General features: G+C 44.7%; 1 protein-coding gene across 1 annotated transcript in view; it reads left to right on the plus strand.

The window, feature by feature from the left end:
• Nucleotides 1–506: 506 nt before the first annotated feature.
• The window catches only part of LOC132078373 (high mobility group protein HMGI-C-like), a 52,038-nt gene continuing 32,803 nt past the window's right edge, over nucleotides 507–19,741 (plus strand). Inside the window, exon 1 of the mRNA XM_059480468.1 lies at nucleotides 507–589. The gene's annotated coding sequence lies outside the window, so the exon portion shown is untranslated. The remainder of the gene's footprint in view (nucleotides 590–19,741) is intronic.

Below are 19,741 nucleotides of genomic sequence, written 5' to 3' on the forward strand. Positions count from 1 at the left end.
TCCAGTGCTAACTGGTTTAAACACTTGGTGCCTTTGGACTCAGACAGATCCAATGACTGCATAGAAATGCAACCCACGTGTAATGGAGAGGCTGTGACCCGTGCGTCAGAAAGGGCCCTTCTGCTAATACTGCCTACAGGTGATTCCCCTTGTGGCCCAGGCAGCCTGGGACTCTGGTTTACTATCTAAAGAAGGTGTATGTGATTCAACTATTAATAGTGTCCACCTCTAGTGCACTTCTCAGAAGCAGCCATCTCGTCATGGAGCCATCCTGCTGCTGCAGCCCATGCAGCAGAGTGACCGTGGATCCAGGGAATCACTGGAATGGCTGAACAACACGCAGAGAGGCTCCTGTGCCGAGGGCAAGCTCCGACACCGGGGCGTGCAGCAGCAGTACGAGGCGGTGTCCGCTCACAGAGGCTCCATCCCTCCCGCCCCTCGGGGCCTGCCCCCGCCGCCCCGGGCAGGACGCGCCCCGGCCCGGCCCGGCCCGCCCCACCTGCCCCGTGCGGGGCCTTCAAATGTGCCAATTGCCGCCTGGCCGCGGCCTCCCACCGGATCCTGCTCGCTCCGTGCCTCTCCTCTGCTGGTAAGTGACTGCAGCTGCTCTAGTACCTTTCCTCTCCTTGCCCTGAAAGAGCTGGCGGTTTGTTTCCTTCGTTTTTTGTGGTTATGATATGTATCAGAAGTAATATAGAGCAAAAGAATGGAGGTAGAAGGGAAGCTCCAGGGGTCCCTCAGCCTGGAGTTTCCTCTCCTGAGGTGATGCATGGTTTGCTAAGAGAGGAGTGCTTTAACCTAATATGTCTCCTGGGAGCTGAGGGTTCTAGTTAATGTTAAAAGTGTTTTTCTGGCAAAATATCTGCTCCATACCCTGGTTCAAGTTAAAAAGCTGTCCATAAAACCCCAGTGCTTGCCGCATTTATAACGTTCTTTATCAGTTCAGAATGTTCTCCACAGTTGTATCCCATTTGCCTCATATCACCAAGCTTCTAAACTTGTGATAGCTAGCACCTCTGTAATTATAGAAAATAAGTGTTTCACAGTGTTGGGCACCCCAGCAGGAAAAAGCTCTGAGTTGTAGTCTTGGCTCCCCCACAAGTGTTTTATCTTCTACTCCCTGGTTGATTTGTGGAGCTGCTGGTACTGTTTCAGCTCCACGACTCAGATGCTGAGCTCCCTGAAAGGGCTGTGAGATTCCAGAGCTGTATAAAGCATCATTATTATGTCTATTTTTATAGATAAGAAAAAGAATGTTTGCAGCAAACAACAAAAAAAGTATTTCCCAGCTTTGAATGTGATGTATAGAAAAAGGTATATTGCTCAGCTGTTACAGTACCTCATATCAGTGAAATATAGGCTGTTCCTCAGGTTGTATTACAGCTGCAAAATCTGTTTCCTGAAATATTAGGCATGCCAGCCAGTTTGAATGTAAATAATAAGCATATCCGTTTTTAGCTTTTTAGAGGCACAGGAAAGCCATTTATTCCAGTGCCATCTTGAACCTTTGCTCTCTGGGGGTGACTGTTGGGTGTTTCTGTGCCCCGGAAATTTGATTTATCTGAAAACAAGTTTTCTTTGCTTCACTTTGGGCTATTCTCTTGAGAGGTTAAGCTGTACTTCAGGCAGCAGTGAGCCCTGAGCACAGAAGACAATTTATTGAGAGTTTCATAGCAGTATTAATCTGGAGCAGGTGTCTGCTTCAAAACATCATAAGCCAGGTCTCCTGAAATCAAGGTGCTGGCTTAAAATCTGTGATATTTACTAACATACACACTTAGAGAAATCATTCAGTTTCTTTAGTTTCTTACAAAGGGTGTAAGTGACATAGAACAGTCTCAGGTTTTTTCATGGCTTCCTTTTCAAGGTAGTTATTCTAGCCATTTTTTTTTAAATTAAATTACTGTTTAATTATGTAATCCAGACACTGGAGCTTTAGTGAAAAGGGTCAGGTATGGTTATATCCTATATAAAATAGGTGAGATGTGACAGAGCCATTTTAGAAATTTGCCTGGGTTGTTTTCTCAGGCTCCTTTCCTCCCCAGTGACTTTACTGTAATTAAGAATTAGTGCTGTGAGTGCTCTGTAGGATTTATATCAGTGTTTAGCTGTACCCTAAAAATAAACATGTGCAGAAACTTATTATTCTGACCAGCAGGGGGTTTGATCTGGAGGAGAGAGCAGACTTTTGGGGACAGCCGATGAGCTGTTTTAATAGGGTTGGTTTTTGCTCAGGCTCTGTAGTTACAAGTCTGGAGGCTGCTGTCAGAAACATTATCCTCTTTCATGCTCCAGTGGGATGGGATTTTATGCAAGAAGCACTGCCATTCTTGACTAGCAAAGGAAACTGTTCTTGCCCCATTACAGATGGGCCTACATACAAAGGACCTACAGCAAGAAAAGCTGAGCATCCAAGTGAAAAGATAGTTTTATCATTCTGCAGGCAAGACCTACAGCTCTCAGGAACATGAGTTAATTGCAGAGTGGTCAAGAAATGAAGCAAATTTGGAAATGTATAGTACTGTACAATCTGTAATCTTCTCACTTCATCCACCCCCTTCCCTCAAGTCTGAGCACTGATACAGCAAAATACTGGATTTTTTCTCCCTCCTTGCTGATCGTGTCAAACCTTCCATGTCCCAAACCCCGTGTGTGTAGCACAGCACCCTCTGGAGCTGGTGGAGGGCATCAGTGCTCACAGTCACAGGGCACACTCAGCAGCATCCTCACTGTGGGATCAAGAGACAAAAGTAAAAACTCAGGGGAGAAAAAGCATTGGGTTTATTTTAGTATCATGGTGCTGGTATGGTTGTCAGTGTTTCTTGGAATATGTACACGTTACAAGATCTGTTCTTTATGAATTTTTTATTGATCTTGCCTTAGTGACTGTGATTAATAGTATTTTCATCCAAAAATGTCAGCTCTGCCAATAAATCTGATTTTTTTTCCCTGTCCATGCTTCTGTTCCTTCAATCTCTGGAGAGGATTAATATGAGAGGAAGCTGAAGCTGAGGGGGAATGTTCTCAAGGACCACACCATCACCATATGTGACTCCATTAACCCAATCAAATTCCTTTATTATCACCTCTTACTGTGGTTGCATTTTGCATCTGCTTAGTGGGGGCATCTGTGTTAGATCTGTGCGTGGATGACAGGAAAGGGTTCCTTATTTCAGAGAATTCAGTGCCTAATGAGCTGTACACAGGGATTGTATCAAACTATATTCAAAGATTATTAGGACTACAGTGCTTGGAGACTGAAGGATTTTACAGCTTTTAGAGGAATGTATAAATGCCATGTTTGTTCCAGAAGGACTCTGCCAGATTTCATCTCTTGGGCAGAGAGGCAATTACTTCCTAATCACTAATCAAACAAAAGGTGATGCTATAGAAATACATCACCTGCTACCTACAGCTTACCCCTCCTAATTTGAGTGCTGAAATGTAGTCTCTGCTGGTCTATCCCTTCATATTGAAGGAAGTGGGTTTTAACTCAAAAGCAGATTATTAATCAGAACTGGAAGACTTGTTTTCCAGTCACTTGCCAAAATTGGGAAAAGCTTTTTTAAGCTCAAGCTCAGAGCTGTACAGTATTTAGCTGACTACCTTCTTTATGGAGCTCAGGGTAAACTGAGGCACCTAAATATCTTTGTGTGCTGTCTTAAATACCCACTGGAGAGGAAGAATAAGCAATGTGTGTTACTGCTCTGCTTGAGAGTCTGCAGCTAAGCCACTATTAGAGCTGAATGCTGTGAAGGGTTAGGCTGTTTCTGGAATGAGGAATTCTCCAAGCAATGGGTGGGATACCAGGAAAGGGGAACCAGCTGTTATCAAATGAAATTATTTCCCTTGAATTTCTCCCTTGGATTAGGAAAAACTTCAAGGAACGAGGCAATTTGGCATTTTTTTTGCCTCAGTAGCTGAGAGAATTTCTGCGATCTCTGTTGAGAGAACCAATCAATAAGTAAATTGATCGAAGATGAAATTGAACGCTTCTTGCTTTTGCACATCCGAAAATGGAAATGTTGCATGGCTCCATTTGCCTGCTGTGGGCACAGTCACTGGTGTCTGCCAGCAAGCTGGCAGTGCTGGCTGTGTTCCTGTGTTTGAGAGGGGAATATCCATATCCCTGTATCCCAGTGGCTCTGTGCACTGCTCATGTATAGCTGTTCTGGCCCTGCTCTGCCTGTGGGCCTCAGCCAGCAGTCCTGAGGTGCTGAGGTCAGAATTAACAATGTTTATCAAAGCCTGTGCCCTCAGCAGGGATTTTTCTCATTAGCTGATGCTGAAGGTCTGTTTTCTAATAAGTTTGCACGTGGTTGTGTGGAGTCTCCATAAATGATTGTGTGTATCCCCAAAGGATGTATGTGTGCTGTTTTTCAGTAGGTGTGTGAAACTATGCTGCCAATTTTGCACAAAAATATTTGCTTTAGATACATCTTCTGAGACTGAAGAGGCAAATTGGAAATATTTGTGTAATAATTACTCATGGAGGGCCAGCATCTGAACATGTCGGAAATTAATTTGGTGGAATGTGTATGTGATTAGTCTGGATGCTGATGCTATCTTGATGAGTACTTTCTTTCATTTTTACTGATTTCTTTTTCATGAGGAATATACAACAACACTGTAATGTAGAGTTAATGAAGGTTGGGTTTTATTTTGGAGGACATATATATAATTGCAGGGAAATAAAACATCTGTGCAATGTATATTGCATATCTGTATCTGTCCTTAATTGTTACAGTTTTTATCTTTGCATTTTCAGAGCTGGAGACTGTGGAGTGTTATTGAATCTTTATTGCTTCTAAGATCCTAGATTGATATTTGGAAATAGTGAGCTATATAACATCACTGAGCTGATTCTTCTTTCTGTGCAATGCAGCTTTAAATTTCTAAAGAGTCAAAGCTGCATCTTAAAATAAGATGCGGGTGCAGACTCCACTTCCTGGAGCCTTTGCTTTTGTTCTTTCTCATTTTTAGCTTAAAATAAGTAATTCGGAATAAAAGCCTATTTTTGTTCTTTGTGGGTGGGAAAAAAAACTTGACTCCCTCGGTTCTCATCCTGTGCACATCAGCATGATGTATGTACACCCAGTGTTAGTGTCTGGGAGATACCAGATAAAGCCTTCAGTTACTTTGATCTGCTAGTCATGTGTTAAAGTGGGAATAAAAGTTCCTTTCTCAAATACAGAGATTTTGAGATATTTGCAGTATTGTGCTTTTCATCCCTCTGCATTTTACAAATGTAGGAAACTAATGTGGAGGGACCACTTGGACCATTGCATGGAGCAGGCCACCCTTACTGCAGAACACATGGGCATGAAACACAAGGCCTTAGGAGAAGGTGTGCTGTGCCCAGCTGAGGGGGCAAGTGGAATTTCTCTAGTCCCCAGTAGTTCTAGTTAAATTACAGAAACAGAAAATAAAGCTTATTAGGTCATTTTTCCTTTCCCTCTGTTCCCCAAGGCAGGGTTTTTAACACTTAGACCATTTTTGACAGATGACTGTTTAGCCCGATCAAAAAAAATTCAGATGATGGAGACTCTACAACTTCCCAAGGCAATCTATTCCAGTGCTCAACTGTCCCAATCATTATTCACATTTAATCTGTGGAGGACAAAGGCTGACATGGCCTTTCCATACAAAAGGAAAGGAGTTTTAGAAAATACAGGATCTTTAATTTCAGTGGGCTATTTCTCCCATGATGTGGAAGATGGTTCCTCCCCAGTAGACACAGGTGTGGCAGTGCTTGGGCACATCCAGAGCTGTGTGCGAGCCTGAGGGCTCAGGAACTCACCCCTCCTTATAGTGTGAGACCAGAGCATGGATGCCAACACATGCCTTGTTCTCCCAGAAACTTTGTATAGCTAGACTTAGGAGTGTAGTCCAGTTTTCTGGGATTTCTGGACATGTGCAGGACATACTCAGTAAATGTGAGACCCCTGAGGAGAGCAGGACAGCAGCTTGTGTAGAGTGACTGCAGTTGCAGGGGTGTTTAACACCCACATGTAATGTATGCAGGGAGGAGAGGGGAGGGAGAAAAAGAGAGGAAGGCTATTAAAGAAAAGGGATATTAAAAACATTCTCATAAGGAAGAGTTGGCAGGGATGCTCAGCAAGAGGTTTCAGGTCCTGGTGCCTGTGCGCTGTTGTCGGAGTGGAAATGCAGGAGCTCAGTACAATCTGTGTTTGTGTCAGTTTCCCAGTGCAGAAGTGCTGTGATGTGAGCTGGCTGTGCTGCTCTGTAAGCTGTCACACAGGGTGTGTTTGAGCCATGAGTTAGAACTCTGCTACATTTGGGTGGGATGCTGGGGGAGTGGTCCAGCCAGGTTCTTCAGGACCAGCAGCTGAGAAGCTCATTCTGCAGGGCAGGAACTGTCACTTTGTGCTGTACCTGAGCCACGCTCTGTGCTGCCACCAAACAAACTGTAAGAGAATGACATTATTTTTTCCAGTGAAATGCGTGCTGACAGGGAAATCTGCAGGTGCAGGAAGGTGTGCTGTTAAGGTTTGTACTGTCACAGCTGGGGGGTGGCCAGAGCTCTTGACACAGCTTGGATGAAACAAGAATTTGCTATGCTACCTTGCTCTTGAGGTAGATGGATGTCTCAAACTACAGTTTAGTGTCTTTGGTGGACAGTGGCTGCCTGGATTTATTCAGATGCTGGGCTAAGTGAATAGCTGGTCTTGTGCTGTTTAGCAAACTATTACTGGAGATTTGGAATCTGAAGCAGACAAAGACACCTGAGACTATGGATGTGTGCACTGGCTGTGGTTTTATTTATTTTTTTTTTCCCCCCTAGATGCATACAGGGTAACTCAGGTGTTCCCATGGTGTACCTAGTGTCTGTCCCAAAACAGCCTCTCTTAGGTGGTTTGAGAGCTCTCCCTAGCCAGTACCTTTGGTTTTCTTGGGTGAGGAACAATGTATGTGAGCATTCAGACCTCCTGCCCCTGCTGTAGCTCAGGCAGGGGGCCACTGAGCTGGGAGCAGCCCAGGGCTGTGTTCCAGCACAGACTCTGACAGGGAGCTGGTTTGTTAATGGCTTCCTGGCATCTTGGACTAGCAAGCTGTTCTCAGCTTTCAAAACTTTATTGTCAGAATTTTAACTGATGACTGTTAAATTTCACTGTTGCATTTGGTTTGGATCTGCTGCAAATTAAATCTGACTTCGTGAACCACTCTTTACAATGCTGTCTGCTGGAAGGGATCCGAGAGCACCACCTGAGCCAATCTCTGGGTCAGGTTGCTTTCCCTGAGCTCTCTTTGTGGCTGAAGCAGATAAAATTTTCCCTTGGTTCTCATTCTGTCAGGTGTTTAAGAGCATCCATAATATTTTAATTAAAATGACAAAATGGAGTACATCTAATAGCTAGCTCTAGGTTATACAAATACTTTAGACCTGAAAGGGTTTTTAGGTACAGAAGGGTTAACTGCACAGAGTTTCATACTTGAATGGAAAAAGAATGACACCTTTTTGTTATCAGCCGTTTTGGTGCTGTCTTTTTTAATCATTTCAGGCTTTGAACTCCTGCTCTGAAAGAGTCTGTCTCTTCATCTTCAGCAGCTGCCAGGTCTGGAGGTCTAATCAATGCAGGTTATTGATAGCAAATCAATTAATGCAGACAAAAGATCAAAATTAAGGGGCTTTCACTAAATTAATAAGTGATTCCAAGTCTTTTAACAGAGTGCCTGAGATAAGGGCAGCTCAGTCTTCTGGGACAGCAGCCTCCAGTCCTGTTTCCAAAGACAATCAGCTGGAGAGAGCGAGCTGTGCTTTTTACATCTTTTCCCCCATTTAAATAACCCGTTTTGTTCAATAGGAAGTGTTTAAAATCTGAGTCCAGCAAGGTTGCCAGGAAGCAGGTCCTGACTGAAAGGAGTGGATTTATCTGCAGAAGGATGTGATGGTCTCATTCAGCTGATTGAGGGAGGACCAATTATTTCAAAAGCCAAATTTATGTAAGATCCCAGCCAACACCAGAGTTAAGGTTTGCTTCAATAGCAGATATATCTGAAATTGAACTAGATGCCCACAGCAGCAACTAGGTGCAGAATAACTACTGTAATGTGGAGCTCTTGCCACACCCAGCCCTCCTGCCCTGCAGCAGGCCCTCTTGGAAGAAGGTGGGCAAGGCTCAATCCAAACTACTTGCAGTCAGTGGTCCTGCACCGTTCCCTGCCAGGAGTGTCAGAGCTAAGATGCCTGACACTGTGGGGCTGGGATTTACTGCTGCCAGTGCATCCCAGCCCCATCAGCCTCTCCCAGCAGACTGGCTGGAGGCTGGGAGATCCCTACCAATTAGAGCAGCTTTTCCACCTTTCCTCCTGCTTTAACCAAGGGAAACAAATGAACTGTGCCATGCAGGAAGAAGAGAGAATCTCTTACAGTTTCCATGTGTGTAGAGCTGCCTGCTATTTCTGCCTGTTTTCCCGCTTAATAACAAGGGCCATTCTTTGAAATGCCAGAAACTCTCCTGCTGTGACAGTAATTAACAGGGATGGAGATGGAGCTGGGAAGCAGCTTACAGAAGCACAAATGCAGTGTGGAGCTCCCTGAGGATGAGGAGTGGCTCAGGTCCCTCCATGAGTCTCACTTGCTCTGTGGTGGAAGCACTGTCCCCCTGTTTGTGCCTATCTGGGTTCAGTCAGGTCCTTGTGCCACTGGTGCTTGGCCCTGCCCAGAGGGGCTGGATGCTGTTCCCAGGTGCTGAGCAAGCTCTGGGGGCTGAGAGCAGAAGTTAAAGTGCCCTGCTGGCACTTTGAAGGTGCTACAAGAATGGATCCACAGGTCTGGCTTTCTCTATGCACTTGATCCTATGATGTCAGGGAAAATTCTGAATTAAATTCCTGTAGTTTTTGGTTGTAAGCCAAATTGAAAGCCATTATGTGTTAAAGAATACTTTTTATATGCTGTATGAAAGATTTCTCTGAAATAGCTGCAGCTTCCAAAACTTCTGACTAGAAGCTTATGCCAGAAGTGCTAATATTTGGTGAATTGATGGAGATTTACAAATGTAGCCCTTGTCATAGCCATGTCTGTGACAGCAGAATTGTATCTGAATGCCAGGCTTTACTGGGTCAAATTTTATGCAATCAAAGGTTAGTCTTTGCTTCTGCTACTTTGTCCCCTGAGCTCTGCCTGGCTCATTGCCTGTTCTATTGCCAGCACTGAAATCCAGTGTGTTACCTTCATCTGCTTTCCTTTGGACTTAAAACAGCAACACAGTTGATATTTGTTGGTCTAATCCCCTGGTGATCTGCCCCCATCAGAGAGTTGTGGGGCTGGACACTTGGCACAGAGCAGTGGATGTGTAGTTGGCATTGCAGCCCAAAGCTTGGGTCACATCTGAGAGAAGGACTAAGTGAACTTCCTACCCAGATGGGACAGATGAATTGTAACCCTGGGAAGTGGCTCTCTGAGGGTGCAGTGCTGCTGTTCTTTGTTTCTTTGCCTGCTGGGAGTGACTCTGCTGCACTGCCTTGCTTCCTCCAGGCAGGGTTTGCAGCCCTCAGATGTGCAATCCTCTGCCTTTCTTCCACCGCTTTCAGTTTCCTCCTACAAACACCTGCGCTGACTGCAGTTCTCTGCAGCCACATGTCTCAGTAACTGCTTAACCTAGAAATTCATTGCTAAAAAGATCTGACATCATAACACCCTGGAAAAAGACTTCTAACTCCCCTTCCCCCTCCCTGGTCCTTCTCTTTTCTTTTCCCAGAATATATGAAAAGCTGTAACTACTAAATCAAAATCTATTTGATTTTTGTACTCCCTTGATAACTGGGCAGCTGATCCCTATCACCTAGCCAAGGCTTATCTGCTGCCTCCAGCCTCCCTGCTGCAGCAATTGGTTCCTGCAGGGACAGTGCTGGGTTATAAAGTGAGCCTGATACTGTGGGCAGGGCCCTTTGCTTTCTCACTATGGCCATTGTTGGTGATGTGTTCCTGAGCAAGTGCCTTGGATTTCTGGGAGGACTAGGCCTGTGGGATTTAGAGGTTCAGAGATATATTTTTAATCCCCTTATTACTTTTTTTTAAGTTGTGAAGTGATGTCAGGGAAGGTGCAGGGTCAATAGCATAGGCTAGAGCTAAGGTAATGGGCTGGTGGTTTTGCTTTAGCTCTTGAAGTTCCCAGGTGAGATCTTGGCCTTGTTAGGCAAGCACTGACCTACATGTGTGTTCCTCATTTCAGCCTGTTCTGGAAGCAGTTCTAGTAAAAGAAAAAACTGCCAACTGCTATGCTTGGTATATTACTGCTAATTTTGAACTGTAATTGTAATTTTTCTGTAACTTTTCAATGAGTTTAGCAGGGTGCTGAAGAGGCTGTAGATCCATATCTGCACAGCTGGGTGTAGGTAGCTCACTCCCAGCTACATAACACTAGTAGGATGTGGGAATAAAGGCATTCCCATCCCATCCCTTCTGGCTCAGTCATGTCCTAACTGCAGTGATTCAGCTATCTGGAGCCACTGGAGAGGCTGCAGTCATGTTAGCACCTTTTAATAAGCATGATGAGGAAGCAGGGACTGCCACAGCTACAACTGTGCTGGTATTATTTAACTTGCTCAGCTATCACGTGTAATTAGTGTTCTGTTACTCTCATTGGGCATTAGCTTGAGGTGAGAGAGAACAGAGTTAAATCAGATTGTCTTTCTTCCCTGGAACTGAGGAGTCTGGGCAGCACACACAGCTTTTTTGGCAGTTTGGTTAAAGATTAGTTGGCAGTGCAGACAAAACTGCATTTTGCAGTCCCAGGAAGAGTGATGCAGGGTAATTCCTGCAGTTGGTGGTGTAAGAAAAACGCTGAGCTAAGGGCAGTGAGGCAGCTGATGAGATTCAGCCAAGTGACAGAGATCAGCTGCAAGAAGTCCAAAAATAAAAAATTGAGACAGTAATTATAAGAGCTGCTGGGAAAGGCCTTCCCTCTCCATGCTTATTCCCAGCAGAAGTCACTGGCCCATATAGTCTGTCCCTGCTTTGGCAGCAGCCACCTGTGTTGTATAGGGCAAAACAGAGGCTCCACAGCCATCCTGCCCCTCAGCTCTCCTGGTCAGCTGCTGCTTTGATGGTGTGTAAAGCCACCCCACACCTCTTTCATCTGCAATGATGTTTTTAAAATCTGCCAGCCAGGCTGGCAATTTATCTGTGTGGCTCTGCTTACAGGGGAAGGTGAGGCAGATGCTTAACTCCTCACATTTTAGTTTCTCCCTCTTCAGACCTCTAAGTGTGTTGATACTCTTCCCCCTTTTGCCAACAAAATCTACTGGCATGGGATACCTGGGCACTGGCAAGCTGCCCCAGTTTGGTTGCAGGAATATTGACTGATCCTCTCCTTGCTGGGTTATACACATGAGCAGATCTGTTCAGTTCACAAGTCAGCTCATTTCAAAACTGTTACTTGTGTCTAATAACTAATAAAAATGAAATAGTGTAAGAGCAAGTTGAGTACTCCCAGACAGGCTGCTTGCTGTATCGGGGTGTTCTCTGTGATGTGAACTCACACAGCTGAGTTATAAAACCTTCAGCTGGGCTGATAAATATTATTTGGCAGTGCTCCCAAGACTTGCATTGACCACTGAGATAAATGTAGGATTTTCTCACTTTCGAGTGGGTAAAACTGTTCCAGTTGGTGGTTTTTGCAACAGCCTAGAGAAGCCAAAGTCCCAATGTCCTGTAGAGCTCCATGGCTTGGCTCTGATGCTGACACTTGGGCATCCAACAGGATCAGCTGGATTGTTTGAAGCATTTTCTGCTCCTGAGTGGGTTACAGGCCCCTTCTCTGCACCCAGGTCTTAGACGTGGAGGGATCGTGGTAACTTTCAGCTAAACCCTGGCAGTTTAATGGTTTGAAACAAATTCAGGGCTAAGTGTTTGCAACAGTGCTGCACTCAGAAAACAAAACCCAGCTTCCTATGTAGGTAGTACTTTTCTATGGTCTAGACAGATTACTTTACACTCCAAGACTGTATAATTGTATGTGGTTAAGATACCAAAGCTCAGCTCTGGCATGGGCAGTGGGCACTGTTATCCTCACTGAGCAGAGTAGCGCCTTTGTTTAAACCACCCAGATGAAAAGCTGCTGCCTTCCCAGTGATTTAAACCAAAATGCCTTGTTCTGTATTGGAGTTGAATTAAAAGGGAGTGCTGCCACAGCCCAGTGGACACAGTAATTTGCCAAGCCAAGGAAACTTCACTGTTTGCAATCACATGGCCATGCCATGCTTCTCCCCTGGTTGAATTAAAGTGACTTGATGACAGCTGCACAAACACTTGAGTTTTAAAAAGACTTTGGAAGTGCCTGTCCAGGTACTTGTCTGCACCTATCAGACCTCAGCACTCAAGTGCAGGAAGTGGATATGCAGATATGTTGGCTTCCCATCCACAAAACAGCCTGTGCCCATTCCAGTGTCATCTCTGTACCAGGAGGGTGCCTTGGATTTGTGTTCTTTACCAGTGGATTTCTGCAGCAAGAGCAGGAATGTTGGCCAGGATTGTGGTGGTGACAATGGGCATCTTTTTTCCTGTAAGAAATGTTATTTATCTGCCTGTTTCATCCTGTCACCCAGTACCTTCTGGGTCAAGTGAAGAGACTACTCAAAATCCAGAGACCACCATGTGGAATTACAGTTCTGCAGGGCTTTCTGTGTTACAGCTGTGATTTAATTTACCCTTTGTTCTATGTCTCCCTTCCCAACTGGCACAGACATCCTTGTTTTCACTGTCCTGAAGCTTGTGGAGAGCTTAGGCAGTCTTGTAGCCTGCAATGAAAGGTCTGAAGTTCCACCTGTATTTGGGTGGAGCTACCAGAAGTAAGTCCTTGGTGGCTGTTTGCTTTTACATTAGAAATGGCAACAATTAAATCTCCTGAGACTCTGTCCTGCGACTGTTCCCTGGTAGACAAAGGGCAGCTGGTAGTGGAAGTCCCAAGGCTGATGGTGTGGCTTTTTTCTGCAAAATGCAGCTAGACTCCAGTTCTGGAATAGAAATACAACTCATTAGATTGTCCTGCCCCTGGAAAGGGAACACAAGGTCTAACAAGCCTGTTACAGAGCTCAGATGCATCCCACTATCATTTGCTGTTGTGGATACCCCAAACAGTGTTGCCTTCCCATTAAGGCAATGAACTGAAGTCTGTGAGAGGCAGTAAAATGACTTCAGGATTGTTGGAATTTCTGTAGCATGGCAGCAAGTCATTGTGGAGCAGTTGACAGAAGTAAAACCATTTCTCCTTACAGTGTGGAAGCATTGAGTGTGTCCAACCAAAATGCAAGCTCCCTTCAAATAGATGTGCTGGGTGAAGGTGGCAGGGGGAAGGATGGCACAGGGACAGTGGCAGAGCTAGGAGGAGACCAGCCTTGCTGGCCACTGCCTGTTAGAGCCCTGCTCACTGAGAGGTACAGTTTTGGCAATAAATGTTTAGTGTGCAGGTGGACATTATTTTATATCTAGTGTAATTTGAAAGCAGTCAGGATCTAAAAAGCCCTCGAGAGCAGTGATACTGAGCAATTGGCACTGCTGCCAGCATTGATAGAAATACAGATTTGAGCTGGCAGAAGCACAAAACTGTGCTTTAAAAAATATGTTTGATGTAGGAAAATGAAGAGTTTGCCTCCATTGTCCTACTGGATCAGGTAAGAATTCATCAGGAAATACTGGACATAGATGACTGCTACTGTCCAGTCCTGGACACCAGCATTGTCTGTAAGAAAAGTGGTTCTTATTTTTGTTTGTTAAGCAGCTCTCAGTTTTGCTTGCAGGAAAACTAAAATAAACAAGATTCCTTCTCCAGGACAGGCAGTGAGCTATTCCACATACATCTGTCAAAAAACACCTGCTGTAGCAAGGGATTGGGTTGGGATTGCACAGGGTTTCTGTTTCTTAGGCCATGGAGGATGTTGCTGAAATTCTCAGCTCTGAAAGCTCTTTGGTTTCACTGGTAGCAGTGTGGTAGAGGACATTCTCCTCTGTTCCCTTTCAAGGGGAGGGGAAGGAGCTGGTTGCAGGTGGGTGGGAGATGGTACCTGTGCAATTAAAAAAATAATAAAAATAGGGGCGAAATTATTCCCCTGCACGTGAGTGTTTTATAGTGCCTGAGATGAACAAGAACATGGGTACTTTTAGGGCTTTGAGACACAAAGAACTCACCATTATCCATCCTGCTTTTCTATGCATTAAGGCTTTTAAAAATACCACTTCCCTCCTTTCCCAACTCCTTGCAGAAACAGCGTCCCTTTATTCCTTGCAGAATACATACATGCAATTCTTTTTACAAACTGCACAATCTCTTTCACCTCACTAAACTGAAATTCAAAATTTTAGCCTGACTTCCCTGAAGAGGTGGTAATGCTCAGTGAAAGGCAGTTTATTCCATGTGATGGCTTATTATCACCACTTGCTTTCCTCCTTTATCTCTAAGTGGTTGTTAATTCGTGCACCCATACATCCCTAGTTAGTATGAAAACTCAAGTCTCTGTTTAGCAGCACAGGCCTTGCTAAGACTGTTCTTTTAGGCTGCATTTAGAAGAACTGGACACATCATTGGTTTTCTGTCCTGACCAACTTGATACTTTATGTTCATATAGCCTGAATAAAGGCAAAAAATGTGTAGTACATGTGCTTGGAACAGCTCTGCAGGGACATCCAGGAGAGGAGGAAAAGTCTGCGGTGGAAATGAAAGACCCTAAACGTAGACCAGCACAATTTTGGGTGTCGACTCTGCAGTTCAGACAGGGAAAGAGGAGGGAGTTGAAGCCTGGGAAAGGTGATGCTGTATTTCTGATCTGGATGAAGACCTCCACAGCATTGCTGTTTTCTTTTCGTGGTACCTGTGCTCTTCCCTGCCTCCTTCAGTACAATCAGCTACTCAGATGGGGTTACTTTGTGTGTATGTGTAGAAATAACAATACCTTCCTTCCAGTGTTAAGAAACAAAAACAAGTTGCTCTGTGGTAGGAGTGATGGATTCCAGAGTGCATGACTGGGGATCATTAGAGCCCAGTGAAGTATAACCCTCCCCTCTTCCTGGGGGGGAAGGCTGAGGAACAGCAGTGGGATGACTTGACTCAGACAATGTGTGACAGAATTAGGAACAGGAATCGAGAATTTAGTGCTTAAGACTTTGGCTTTCTGACAAGATCATCTGTCTGTCATTAACAGAATGGAAACATATGAGTCGTGGCTTTGTCTTTAGGAAGAAGAGATTAAATCCAAGTGGGTTATTTCAGTTTGGCCTGAAAGGCTCAGTGGCAGGTGCGAACTTTCTGCTTCCTGTCATCCAGCTCTTAATTGCAAAACGTCTTTGCTGTTTGGTGTAGCATTCTGAATTGCCAGGATGTTGTGCTACAGCAAGATGACACAAGCAGTGCTCTGTTGCTGTCTGGTACCAGCTTTGCTGGTAGGCAGGAAATGGAGCACTGACTCCATGGTGTGACTGCCAACAAAGTGCCTTGGAGCACAGGGCTGCCAGAGTGAGGTGCCCGCTCGTGTCTGTCCCTGCTGCCTGCCCAGGATCCCTCTCTGTTTGTAACCTGGAGTGCAGCAGTGAGGCTGGGTCAGCTCCATGTGAGTCAGATTTTAGCACTGAGGCAGCTTTTTAAGGGACAGGGATGTATCACAATCAGCAGCAAGAGTCCTGACTCCATGCCCCACTCCAGTGTAAGCTGGTGAAACCTTTTGTGGCTTCAGGAAAGCTTTGGACTGGTTGGCCTCAGGGGTCTGCCAGGATGCTGCTCTTGCCGTAGGCATGTGGCTACAAGGAAAGGGGAGAGAAAAGCAATGATAGAATGAGTGACAAGAAAGGGGCAGGAATGGAAATTGAATCCATCTCTATATTCTACATGGGAAAATTAACATTTCTCTTAAGCCAGCAAGATGGCAGAGCCTGGCTGCATGGAGATAAGTGTGTACAGCAGCTGCCCAGTGGGGTTTTACAGGTTGACAATGTTTAGTATGATGCATTTAACAATTTCATTGCCACATTTTCTCAGTGATGGGACATAAGGTGAAAAAATCTGCAACAGGAAGGTGAGGTGTATGTGCTGAATCCTATGAGAAACAGCTTCTCCACTCTGTGGCCTGATGAATGCCTGGGTGAAAGAGGAGGTGAAGCAGGCATGTGTGAAGGACAGGGAGCTCACATCCCCTCTGTCTGGTGAAGTGACAAGGGGTTTAGTGAGGATACCCTGACAGCAGGCTCTGCTGTGCTGCCTTTTCAGGCACATCAGTGCTGTCCTGAGGTGGCTGCTCAGAGTCTGGATGTCTTAATGAGACCCACCCCATTGTTTGCAGTGGTGAGACCAGCTTAGCTATTCCTGCCTTCTTGGCTGTTTGTCACCACACAGTAACTGGAACACCAGCATGGTACAGCTTAAAGTGGTTTTTTTTTTTTTTCTTCTGTGGGGAAAGGGAAGAGTTCTTGATGGTATCTGTAACATCTGGGGAAAGGGGTTTTTGTCTTGAACCTCAGGTGGTTCTGAATTTCTGCATAGAGATGGGAATAATGAGGGGCTAGAGGGTGGATCCAACAGGATTAAAGTTCATATTTGAGCCCTGTTCCACTACCCCATCTCACATTCTGAATTTGGCTTGAGAAATGAGAACAGCTGAGATGATTGGCTAAGAGAGACCCAGTCTGGTAAGAGAATGCTAAAAATTTGACTCAATGTAGCTAGCAATAAAAAAAGTCTGACAGGTCTGTGAAAGCTGTCTACTAATGCATCCTAGGAGAAGGTTGGGGAAGGACTGCCTCATTTAAGCTGAAGGGAAATGCAAGCATAAGAATGTACAATCTATTCTCAACAAATAGAGGCTGCAAAGAACAAAAATGCTTCCAGCCATCAGAGTGAGGTTGTGAAGCATCTTTCCCATAGGAGCAGGGGAGAGAAAAAACTAATTGTCTAGGGCATTGCTGATGAATTACAGGGCAGGAGTGCCAGCAGTAGCAGAGACCGGACTTAAAACACAGAGCTCCCCTTCTGTGCCATACCCCAGATCCTGTATTTTTTAGTTTTTCATGCTAAGCTCCCAGCCTAGTGAAAAGTGGTAAGAAATAAACATTGCTGCTACACTCAGGTCCTTCACAAAGAAGCAGAATGAGACCACTTTGAGCATGTTACCAGCAAAGTCCTAGAATTTAGCATGGAAGCTTTGAAAAGGAAGAAATGTTTAATAATAATCTGTAGTTTAAACCTGTTTTATCACCACTGGCTTGCTGTGTAAGGAAATTTCAAGATGAACTATCTGCTCTAAGTACAAATAAGTATATTTTGCATGTACTTTTTTTACAGAACTGCAGGGCAATATTGACAAGCTGAAGTTAGTCTGGGCAGAGGAAATGAACCATCAAATCTCAGCAGAGAGTATGAAGACTATAATGCTGACTGCTGAGAGCAGTACAAGATCCCTCTTGAGTACCAGGGGAGAATGATGATGAGATATTTTTACAGGGTGAATATGCAAAAGAAAAGTGCACAGTGAAACACTGGCAGGAGTACTTTGGTATCAGGAATCATCTTCATGTCTCCTGGGATTCTCCGAAGTTAAATAGCTGATGCTTTAGAAAATTGACCTGCATTATTTCAGTGATGCATCCCCCAAGTTTTTATTAACATGCTGTTAGAAGAATGTTCTGATTTTCTGCAATTAAACAAAAATAAGTAACTAGTTAACATTCTGTGACTGCAGCCAGAAGTTGTATTAAATTACTCTATGTGCAGAGACAGACACCATCCAGAGAAATGGATTTGGCCAAAGAAAGATAACTGAAGAATGAAGTGACTTGCTGCTTCTAACAGATTAGCAGCCAAACTGTTTGAAAAGGGAAAAGACCAAATGGCAGGTTTTTCTTTGACATTTTTAATAGCAGTACTTTCTCAGTGTCTATTCCATCCCAGCTCTTCTGACTTGTCTTTCAAATTGTTGCCAATGGTCTGTACACCTGAAAATGTCTTGTATGGTCAACAACCTTGCTGCTCTTTAACAATGGGCACCATCTAAGAGGGACTTGTCAGACTGGTGCTCTCTGGTGCAGTTGTTAGTGCTGGAAATGCTGCATTGTGTGTCTGTGGTTGGCAGTCTGGGTGTTTGCCTGAGTCAAAGGCTCCCCCTGTGTTGTTACTCTGGGCACAGCTAAAACCAGAGCTCAGCAAAGTCTGGCACTGTTCTTCTATCGCAGGGCCTGCTTGCTTACATGACCACCAATAATCAGCTGCACATTAGCAGCTTGTTTTCTGCTCTCTGGCTTGTTGGAGATGATATATGAAGTATGAAGAATAATGTGAGATGTTTTTCTTAAGCTACGTTAAGCCCACTGTGCTGACAGCAGCAGAACAGAACTTGTTTTGACAAGGAGCTGAGTTAACATGACACAAAAGCTAAACTCAGGAAAGATGAGGATCTCTGTCAGACCTTGGTGATTTTTTCTTTCTTTTTTTTTTTTTTTCTCTGTTGTGGGTCATTTTAAAAGCTTTTCTCCAGTATTCCTACCTTCTCAAGGTTTATTTTCTGAGCTGTTACCTTCACAGTCTGAGAGATTCCTTGTTTTTGGGGGTTTTTTCCACTGATCTTTGTTGCTTCCAGCAAAAAGAGTGAAGCTTTGTTTTGAGACTTATGGATCATTACAGTATTGGTAGTTTTGCATCTTCATGTGGTTGTGACATGTCACTGTGAGTTGTTGCCTCCAAGGAGACAGATTCAGCTTGACAGGAGGAAGACAGTGCCATATCTCATGACATGTTTCTCTGCACCATGGGGCATATATGGGGAGTGAGGACCCAACACAGATGGCTTGAGCCTGTAATCCTCTTGTCTTCTCTCAGGCAAGCATGGGGATTTCAGATCAGCTCTGGGGCATGGATCAGACAGGACTTTCTGTTTCTGTAACCATCAAGGGGCAACTGCTATCCCAGTAGGTCATTGAACCAGCTCATTCTGCCACAGTCTGAAGGATGGATTGCTTGAGGTCAGGCATTATTCATGCTGGGGTGGGTATGAATAAATCCTGTGCTCCAGTGTGTAAGCTGTTTGCATAGCAGAGGTTGGAAAGGTGGTGTTATCTCCCTGCAATGTTGCATGAAGGCTTTGCATTGTCCTGAAGGTGGAAATATTTCAGCTTAAAAGAATCAGGGTGCTGAATGTGAAGGGACTCTGACAGTCAGTGACAAATAGCATGAATGCTTTTCCATGGATCACCTGGACTGGGAGATCCTATGGCTACATACTGAGGTTTCTCTGGGCTTGCCCAAGTTCTCTTGCTCAGGTACATCCCCAGCATGATGCCACGAGTTTGAGATGGTCTGCACCCAGTAACCAGGGTTACAAAGCCAATTATAAAGTTTCTGTTCTGTAGTTCAGATTTATTGAATTAATCCTGCTGTTGGATATTTAATTAATTTTTTTTGTCTATGGATATTTTCTGCTAGGCTCTCTCCTTTAGGTAACGGGCTTGTACCAGTGATCCATAGGAGGTGATCCCAACAGCAAAGAACCTTTCTGGTGTTATCAGTAGGCAAAGGTGCCTTGAAAGCTGCTCACTTGTAGAAGTGTGCTACCCTTCCTCCCTCAGTACTTGTTCAGCTTTTACTGGTCACCAACTGCAGTAACTGAAAATCAGTGTTCCCTGCTGCCATGGGGTTTGGATGGCAGTCCAGTTCCCAGTGGCCAGGTCACAAATGGCTCTTCTGCCAGTACTGGGAACCCTTCTCCAGGGCTGCATGAGCCAAGGAGGGCTTGTTCCTTGCCA

The sequence above is a fragment of the Ammospiza nelsoni genome, chromosome 11, assembly GCF_027579445.1.
Source record: "Ammospiza nelsoni isolate bAmmNel1 chromosome 11, bAmmNel1.pri, whole genome shotgun sequence".
Classification (NCBI taxonomy): Eukaryota; Metazoa; Chordata; class Aves; order Passeriformes; family Passerellidae; genus Ammospiza; species Ammospiza nelsoni.